Source organism: Mastomys coucha, unplaced genomic scaffold (assembly GCF_008632895.1).
Source record: "Mastomys coucha isolate ucsf_1 unplaced genomic scaffold, UCSF_Mcou_1 pScaffold12, whole genome shotgun sequence".
NCBI classification, from domain to species: Eukaryota; Metazoa; Chordata; class Mammalia; order Rodentia; family Muridae; genus Mastomys; species Mastomys coucha.
Window position 1 is genome coordinate 56885367 of NW_022196894.1, and position 9824 is coordinate 56895190.

At 43.0% G+C, this 9824-nt stretch overlaps 1 protein-coding gene across 2 annotated transcripts in view; it reads left to right on the forward strand.

The window, feature by feature from the left end:
- Window positions 1-6296: 6296 nt before the first annotated feature.
- Riox2 (ribosomal oxygenase 2) overlaps window positions 6297-9824 on the forward strand; it is a 22467-nt gene continuing 18939 nt past the window's right edge. Inside the window, exon 1 of one of the 2 annotated variants that reach the window (XM_031364184.1) lies at window positions 6297-6455. The gene's annotated coding sequence lies outside the window, so the exon portion shown is untranslated. Of the gene's footprint in view, window positions 6456-6517; window positions 6635-9824 lie in introns of those variants that run through there. The other variant, XM_031364186.1, reaches the window with a different exon arrangement.

Here is a 9824-nt window from a genome sequence, read left to right on the forward strand (position 1 = left end):
CTTTATAAATAAATGGAAGAAGAGCAGAGCGTTGAGTGTGGACTTTCATCCGGTTCCCATGACTGCCCTGTGTCTGGCATGGCCCATGATGCAGATCCAGGAAAGGTTAGGGTGCTTCGTGCATCCCATAGCATTTGTGGATGGTTACAGCAGATACCAACTACACACTAAGATTGTGGGGTCACAGTATTAGGAACAAGCTTATTGCACATCCCATTTCAGAGACTCAGTTGGAGGTTAGAGAATGACTGAGAAGTTGCCACTTCTGAGAAGTTGACTCATTCTCTGTGGGTTAGGGTATTCCCAGGTTCAGGGAAATTGATTTTGCTTACCCCTGGTCTTTGCTCAGTGCACTGTGGGATGAGAAACTTCACAGCCCATGGATTTATAGCTTGTTGACACTCATGCGTTCACTTGTGTAGGGTACACAGAGGTCTTTGTGCTCATAGGTAAGTACTAGGAAAAACAGGAATGTTAAGCATGCAGGGTGTGTCTTCAAAAGAAGAGATGTATAACCCATTTTCTTCTCAGAAGACTAGGAATTGATGTGCTTAATAGTTTGGTGACTTCTGTGGTCTCTGTATGGCCAAGCCACACCTGGATCCCCTAGAGACTCTTCTGTTTATCTCAGCCATCCTCCTAGACCCTTATCTTGAGCATTGTTTCTCTGTTATTTGAACCCATCTTTATGGGAGATGTCATATGTACTTTATAAATGGGAGTGGAGATAGTAGTCTGGTGACATTACACTATCTGTGGAACAAAGACAACACTAAGTCCTCACCCAGAGCCTTTGGACGTCATATGTAGTCAATCTTTAGAACCATCTTTATGGAAGAGGTCGTATGTACTTTTAAAAAGTTTTGATGTAGTCACACTTTAAGGTTTATATGCACATGGGATTAAGTTAATTACCACCAGGATACTTTTCCAATTTGTGCTATGCTTAAATATCTGTAAAATAAAGTGTCCAGTGTTAGGCTCCAGAAGTTTGAATCAATCCCAGCTACTGCGTGATGCTAAACTGGACTTTTTGCTTCCCTCACACAGATTGTCACTCTGCAGGCCTTGGTGGTCACAGAGACCCCCATACATAGGTACAGTACAGTGACCTGAAGGCCTGAAAGGACTGGTGAACTCATTCACTCACCCTTCAAGTCAGCAACACAGTACAATATTTAACATCGAAATCAAACAAGCAATCCCCATGGTAATAAAAGGGAGGCAATGCAACGGAAAGGAATACTTTTATATCTTAATATCTTTAAAGGCAGTTTTCCAAACTGCCATTTTCAGTTGGTTTGAGGTCCCACATGTTATATACCTAACTTGGTAGTCTGTATTAAAATGTTAATGCAGGTGAAGATTCTTTGGCAGGTCTATACACTGGGGTTCATTAAAATTAACTTCAGGTCTTGGACTGATGTGTGTGATTGCTGTGTCTCCTTCCCCATTTGGGTCAGCACATCCCACCATCTCCCAATGACTGCCTTTCTTCACCTGCTGTGCCACCTTCTAGGTAGTCTAAGCCCAGTTCCTTGGCACAAAAAGCCCAGCGCATACCTAAGCAATGGATGCATACTGCAATGGATGTCATAATAGGCTGCCCACGAAGCTTTATGACCCTGACTGCTACTTGGGACAAAACCAGTGTTCATCTTTAGGGTCTTCATCAAAAGAAGCAGCTAGTAATACTTATAGCAATTCACATTCCACCCCCTAGAGCTGTAGAGCAATGTCTTAGGAGTTACAAAACCTTCCAACAATGCTGAGATCTTCTCCAAAGGCTGCTCCAGTGAGAGTAGAGGAATGTCTCTCACAGCTCCAAACACAGCCAGCAGCCCTCCTGAAGATACGACACACCTCTGTGTAGAGTTGGAGCTTTTGCTACTGAGCTTATGGGAGGAGGAGACACGCTATTTAAATTTTCTATTAGGCTTATAATGGCAACTCCCCCAAACTTTCAACATCTCAAGTTTCCCTTAAACTTCCAATCTATTCTTTGTGTAACCTGAATGTAGATAATCATTATAAGTCCTCTTTGGGACCTTTCATTTAACTTTCCAGGGCAGTGTCTCAGACTTCTAGGGAACATGGTAGACTTTTAACTTCAATGAAGTGTAAAGTTAAAATTTGGGTGGAGTGCCTCCAGAAGAAGTTTAATAACGTCTGGGATCATTAGGCTGTCACAATTGGGTTTCCAGCACTTTGACGCCTAGTGCACAGATTCCCAATATTCTGCTCAAACCATACAAGCACCACGCAACCTTCCACACACAAAATACTCACTAAACCCACATGGGTGCCAACAGGACCAAGGTCAAGAAGCTTTGCTAAGGGGTTAGAGTGATTTCACGGTAGAACACTTTCCTGGCATGCTAGGGGCAGTGTTCGATTGCCAACCCCAGAGAGCCTGTCCAAATCTTACTAAAAATGTGGGTTGCTTAAGTTAAATTCTTTATTTTACCTATGAGTCAGTGGTGGGATTATTTTTTAACCAATAATTTAGTCTCTTGCTCTCTGTTCTCTCATGTGCAGAAAAGCAGATATAGTTCTTCCTAAGAACTGTATTTGTGCTTATTAGTAGACATTAGTACAAGTCTACTTGGGGCCTGGAAAATGCTTACTCTGACCAGTGTATGGTTTTAGCTAAAACTTCAAAGTAAAAGCTCTCATTTGGTGTACTGTCAGTTACCTCACTAGATTATGCAGCATTTAAAGAATAAACAGAAGTGTGTTGTTTTCTCTCGTAGAAACCTTTTCCTATATTCAGAAGCAGTTTATAGACAGAAGAGTTGTTTCTCGTCTCCTTGGAAGTTCGAGGAATATCATTTGTAGACTATCAGTTCCTGAGTACTGCTGCTTTGAGCAGCTGGTCACTTTTAGTTGACGATTTTTAAAGACTTATTTATTTTTCTACATGTACATGTGTGTGCCTGAGTGTAGGTATGCATAAAACCTGCATTCAGATGCCCCTGGAAGCCATACTGGAACACTCCTGACACTGGAGACAGCAACAGTGTGGAGCCATCCATATGGGTGCTGGAAACCGAACCTGAGTTCTCTGCAAGAGCAGTAAGTGTTCTTACCCACAAAGCCATCTCTCCAGTCCCAATTCATGATAATTTTAAAAAAGAAAAACAGAAAACTGGACCTACCACACTCATGCTGGGCTCTCCTATCCACAATGCTAGAGAACAAAATGCTAGAAAACATCTTCTATACAATCTTACTGACTTCTTTACAAGTGCCTCTGAAGATACCCAGGAGGGAGAACATCTCATTTTCATAAGAACCAAGAATAAGTCTATGCAAGGCTTATAGATATAGAGAAGTAACAAAACTTCTCAGTAAGGAAAACAGTCATAGTATCATCCACTGTTTTGAGCTCATGAAGAACGGAAGTCTGCAGTATTCGACTAGTAAAAAAGTGTTATACAGTCTAAATGACTATGCTATAACATACACTGCAGAAGAAGTTGTGCTATAAGCAGTGAAGAAGATAAGAAGGATAACTCAGTTCTATAAACACTAGTAACAGATATTTGGCAATCTCAACATGAACTAAGGAGCGATAGTGTATATTCATTAAATCAAATATTCTGAGTTCCAGGAGATTTATTATATGGAGGACATTTGAAGACCTTGGGTTGGATCCCTTTTAAGTACATTTACCTTTTCTTTACTTAGTAAAATCCAAAGATTATTGCAAGGTGATGTGACTATGTTAATTTGTCTTGTTTGATGAGTTTCATCATAGAGTCAAGTGTATTTAATTCTTGCTCTGAAGGTATTTTTTAGATTCAGTGTGAGGTTTGTCAAATTCCCCTTAGGTGAATATTACCTTGCAGTTTTGAGACTCTTTTGCTTACTCTGTGCCAGTGGAGGCTTGCAGCAGCTTTCTCAGGCAGGTGTAGTGGCTAGTCCTGGTTGTCAACTTGACTCTATCTGGAATGGACTACAATCCAGAATTGGAAGGTTCACCTCTGATCCTAATCGGGAGGCTGACCTGGATCTTGGCATGGAGATCTTGAGGCATAGTGGCTATAAGTCCCAGAAGATTAAGACAGGAAGATCTCTGAGTTCAAGGTCATCTGGGATTAAAGGTGTGGTGGCACACACCTTTAATCTGGGCCACACCTTTTGCTGGAAACCTATAGAAGGACATTGGAAGAAGGAAGGCTCTCTTCTTCACCTACTTGCCTTGTGAGACTGAGCAACTGCTAGATCCTTGGATTTCCATTCACAGCTGCTGCTGACCTTTGTTGGGAGTTGGACTACAGACTAAGTCACCAACAAATTCCTTTACCATATAGAGACTACCATAAGTTCTGTGACTCTAGAGACCCCTGAGCAATACAGCAGGTGAAAATTAAGCACTTTGACAGAGTACAGAAACAGAAGTCTAAAGAGAGCAGGCATAGGCAGCTTGAGATCTACCGTCTGCACGTCTGTGTAGTAGACAGGTAGTAGACCATCGTCTACTACCTCAGACATAGACGATGACATGACGTCACCAATGCCAGTAGCATGACCTTCGGGAGGAGATTAGATCTTGAAGATGGAGCTCTCACAAACAGGGATGATTCATGCCTATATGTAAGTCAGCTGCCTTGCCACTCCAGCCTGTGAGGATGTGTACCAAAGGCCTCACTTACAAAGTTCAGTTGGAGACCCACACCAGACCCACTGAAATGCAGAATCCACTGTCTTGATCTCAGAACTTCCTGGCTTCAAAATAAGTAAGTTTCTGTTGCTTCTCAGACAGCCAATAAGTGACATCTTGTTAAAGTCCCTCCCTCTCCACAAAGGACAACCAATGGGCTTTTGATACATGCTCTAGTTCTGTGATATGACAGCTGTTTTCTTTAAGGCTAATTATTGAACTCACTCTTCATCAGATTCCTTATATTAAAAAGTTGACATAGTCAGAAAACAAAAACAAAGCATCAGAAATCCACCTTATCCCTAAATGTGATGTTCTTCTCAAACCCCTTCTCTCATGGTTCAATAATCTAGGAGAAAGAGGAAGCAGATTTAAGAGCCAGAAGTTGATGACTCCAAAGGAAGAGCATGTTCCAAATATTTCAGGGTTGATGTTCATTTGAGCTTATAGAGACTGACAGGCTATAGAAGATCCGCACAAGTGCAGAAACCCACTCCTAACCGAGACTATTTGCAACTTATATTTCCTTTGGAAAATTAGCCCATGTTCCTGTCTGGTGAGCTGGGTGGCTGAGGGCTGGGGGCCTGGCTACCTACACTGCAGGCCTAGTGGCAGACCGAACATGCTGAGTTTGGCTGGCACAGAGGCGAGTACTTGTAGACAGGGAGTGGTGGGGACCATGTGCTGTGGACTGATGTGGGGCGCGGGGACTGTGGCCCAGCTCCTAACTTGGAGCGTAGGTTGCCCTTTTAATCTCTACGTGAGGAAATCAGTTTTCTTCAAAGAATATATCAGCTATACTCTAAGGCAGGCCCCATGCACAGGGGTAGCTGGCTAGCACTAAAATTCACTCCCATGTTTTTCGTGTGTGCTTTTTTTGTTTTGTTTTGGCATTTTTGACATTTTGGTTTTGTTTTGATTTTCTTATTTAATCAGAAAGAGAAAGAACATGAAATTGGATGAATACAGAGGTGGGCAGAATTTGGAAAGGAATTGGGGAAGAGGAAAGAATACAACCAAAATATATTGTATGAAAAAGACATTAAAATAAAGAAAAAAATTAAAAGGAGTGGAATGAAAATATATGAAGTCTAAATAAAATGGATGGTACTAAAATTGTTAAGCTAGTAACAATCGCATAAATATTAAAGCCGCATGCAATGACAAACAATTTGAGCCAGGCGGTGGCGGCACACGCCTTTAATCCCAGCACTTGGGAGGCAGAGGCAGACAGATTTCTGTGTTTGAGGCCAGCCTGGTCTACAAAGTGAGTTACAGGACAGCCAGAGCTATACAGAGAAACCGTCTGAAAAACAAAAAAAACCAAAAGACAAAAACAAAACAAAAACAAAAACAAAACAATTTGGATTTTTTGTGGACCAACGGAGCACAAGCACTCTCCCAAGAAGCATGTTATTGTGTGTGTGTTAATAAAGGGAACTGTCCAAATTTATAGATTTTCCTCTAACTTCAGATTTGGAGGTATCAACCATAAAAAGCACATTAGCAGTCTGTGATCTTTTAGGTTCAGGCCGGTAGTTGTAGACAGGAGCTGGGATGCGGCCCGGGGGCGGGGCCAGAAGTTCGGGGGCGGGACCGCGTCTCTGGAGCACGCCCTGGACGTGCCCACGCCGCCCCGCCCCTCCACGCCGTAGAGCCGTCAACTTGCGGACCGCACGCAACAGGCCGTGAGTGGTGAGTGTGGTGGTCCTGGTTGTGCCGTGCGGTGCAGCGCCTGGGACTCGGGTCGGACTGAGAGGTGAAGCTCCGGAGGGCCCGGACCTTACTGGTGAGCCGGGGGGCTGAGGGCTGAGGGCGGCACCCGTGACTTCAGCCGGCGAGCTAGAGCCAGGCTGCGCGCGCAGACGGGGAGGGGCGAGGACCACGTGCGTGCGGCGGACTGAGGTGGGGCGCTGGGACTGTCACCCAGCTCCGGACTTGGGGCGTAGGTTGCCTTTTTCTCTCCAGGTGAGGAGGACTGTCTGCCTGACTCCGGGTTGTCCAACAGGTGACTAAGAACAGATTTCAGGAAGTCTGCCAGCGTTCATTATCTGAACTTCGGCGCCGGCAGCCGGGTTTCACCAGCCCCTTTTTAATACCTGGATGCCTCTAACTTTTGGGCTGCATCTCTTGTGATCTCACGGCCCCTCCAAATACACATAATTTGTATTCTGTTTGTATGCAGCTCCAAAACATAACTGCCATTCAGTGAGATATCTTTGAATTAATGAAAACTTTTCTGTGTGTTGAAGACAGTTGCTTTCAGGTTAGCCAGGAGATCTTGTTACAAGCAGTATGTAATTTAAAAAAAATTTTTTTTCACTGGCCGGGCAGTGGCGGCGTAGTACGCCTTTAGTCCCAGCACTTGGGAGGCAGAGGCAGGTGGATTTCTAAGTTCGAGGCCAACCTGGTCTACAGAGTGAGTTCCAGGACAGCCAGGGCTACACAGAGAAACCCAGTCTCGGGAAGTGGAAGTTGAGGAAAAGAAGAAGAATTTCTGTGACTTCTTGTCGTTAAATTTTACCCTAAGAAAGTTAGGATGCCCTAAAATATAGATTCTTAAGTTTGTCGACGACAGTAGTAAGAATGCCAACATGTATTTTCATGTTGAATTTGTCAGTGATACAACAGTTACCAGTTTATAAACTGAGACTCTTGTGGAATTCTTTAAGTGCTTTGAAATCACCTTACTGAAAAACAATTGCTTTTCACAGCTTCTCCAATCCAGGGTCTGTAGAAAGAAATATTCTTATTTCTGTCTGGGAGATCCATGGGGCTTACACGAAGGTGCTGCTTTGTTATAGATAAGGCATTCTCTTGTTTAATTTCCTGTATATTTCTTGGAATACAAGAAGTCTCTTTGTTCCTCCTGTGCTTCTTCTTACTGCATGTGAAATGTTGGTGCAGTTTGGGATATTTGGAGATATGCCTAGTTGGGTAACTATATATTCTGCTCCACCCTCCAAAGGCTTAAAAAAAAAAGGTGGTAAAGTAAAAGTGTATTTGAGTTTCCAGTTAACTGAGGCTCAGATAAATTCTGTGTTAACATAGGGAAAGTAGGTGGTGTAACAGTAGTCAAGGGAAGTTCTGTAGTCTTGGGGTTGAATTGTAGGTGGGAAAAAAGTCCTTAAGTGGTTTTATTCTTGCTTAAGTATTTGGGACACCTTAGCTACACCTTCTGGTGAATGTACAATTTCATTCTCAGGTTATTCTTGAGGAAACAAGCCTTTCACTTGTGTTTTCCTCTCATCAAACTGAGCAATTGTGAGGGTATGAGGTGTGTGCCTTAAATATAAGAGGGCAAAAGATGTGTGCCTTCCTTTGGAAGGTACCTGTGCTGGTTAGCTAGTCTTAGGTCAGTTTACACATGCTAGAGTTACCTGAGAGCTGGGAGCATCAATTGAGAAAATGCCCCCATAAGATCCAGTTACTATTAGACATTTGCTTAGTGTTTGATGTGTGGGACCACTTCTGGGCTGGTGGTCCTAGGTTCTATAAGAAAGTAGGCTGAGCATGCCAGGAAGTGGCATGCCTTCATTGCCTCTGTATCAGCTCCAATCTTCAGGTTCCATCCCTACTTGTGTTCCTGTCCTGAATTCCTTCAGGGATGAGCAGTGATGTGGAGGTATATGCCAAATAAGCCCTTTCCTCTTCGAGTTGTTTTGGTCATGGTGTTCCATCACAGTAGTAGTGACCCTAACTAAGGCATTAAGTGCCTTTCGTGATGTAAGTATATCACAATGGTCTAATGCTTTTACATTAAATGTGAGAGTTTCAACAATTTGCTTGGTGAAATGCTAACCAAATTAGCACAAGAAAAAGGTACATAGGATGAATTCCTGGGGTGTCCTGTGCAAGGTGCCAACTATCTTTAAATGGAGTCACACTCTGTTGTTCTTCACCTGGTTGTATCAGCAGGTGGAAACTGTGGCCACCAGCAAATGACAAAGGTTTTAGGGCAATGAGGGCTGGTGACTGATTATCTAGGCAGTGTCTGATTGGCATATACCCTTAGAAGAGTACACGTGCCAGCTTATAGTGTCAGCTGTGCTGGTTGCATGTTTAGGCTGCTGTTTTTATTTAATGGTAGTAAAAACTCTCCAGAAATTTCAATTTCCAGTATCAGCCACAAGCTGATTATTTTAAAGAACCAGAGTTATAACCTCCTTCCTTAACTGTCTATACATAGATTCTTTACTGAGTCTGCCTTCATACTTTGTATTTCCATGTCTCTTCAGAATTCCAGCAATGAGAGTTCATCTCACCAACGCTTTGATTGCTTGGGTTAAGAATTCAAACTGTTCTGTTTGAATCAGAAGTGGTATATACAAAATATTTTCAGAAAGTTTGTCTCATTGAGAACTGTCTTAGGGTTTTACTGCAGTGAACAGATACCATGACCAAGGTAACTCTTATAAGGAAAACATTTTTTTTTTTGATATTTTCTTTATTTACACGTAAATTTCTCCTTTCCCAGTTTCCCCTCCAAAAAACAAACAAACAAAACAAGAAGAACAAACCCCATGCCTGCCACTCCACCCATTCCCACTCATTCCCCTACACTGGGGCACAGAACCTTCACAGGGCCAAGGTCCTTTCCTCCTATTGAAGATCGAATTTGCAATCCTCTACTATACACATGCTGCCAGAACAATCAGACCCACCATGTGCAGTCCTTGGTTGGTAGTTGAGACCCTGGGAGCTCTGAGGGTACTAGTTAGTTCATATTGTTGTTCGTCCTAAGGGGCTGCAAACCCCTCAGCTCCATAGGTCCTTTCTCTAACTCCTTCATTGGGGACGGTATACTCAGTTCAATGGATGGCTGTGAGCCTGTATATCTGTATTAGTCAGGTACTGTCAGAGCCTCTCAGGAGATAGCTATATTTAGGCTGGCTTGCCCTTACTTCAGTCTCTGCTCCATAGTTAATCTCTGCAACTCCTTCCGTGGGTATTTGATTCCCCCTTTTAAGGAGTGAAATGTCCACCTTTTGGTCTTCCTACTTCTTGAGTTTCTTGTGGTTTGTGGGTTGTCCAACATGTAATAAGGACATATGCTTCACCATGTTCATAGCAGACTTATTTATAGTAGCCTGAACCTGGAAACAACCCAGATGTTCCTCAACAGAGGAGTGGATACAGAAATTGTGGTACATCTACA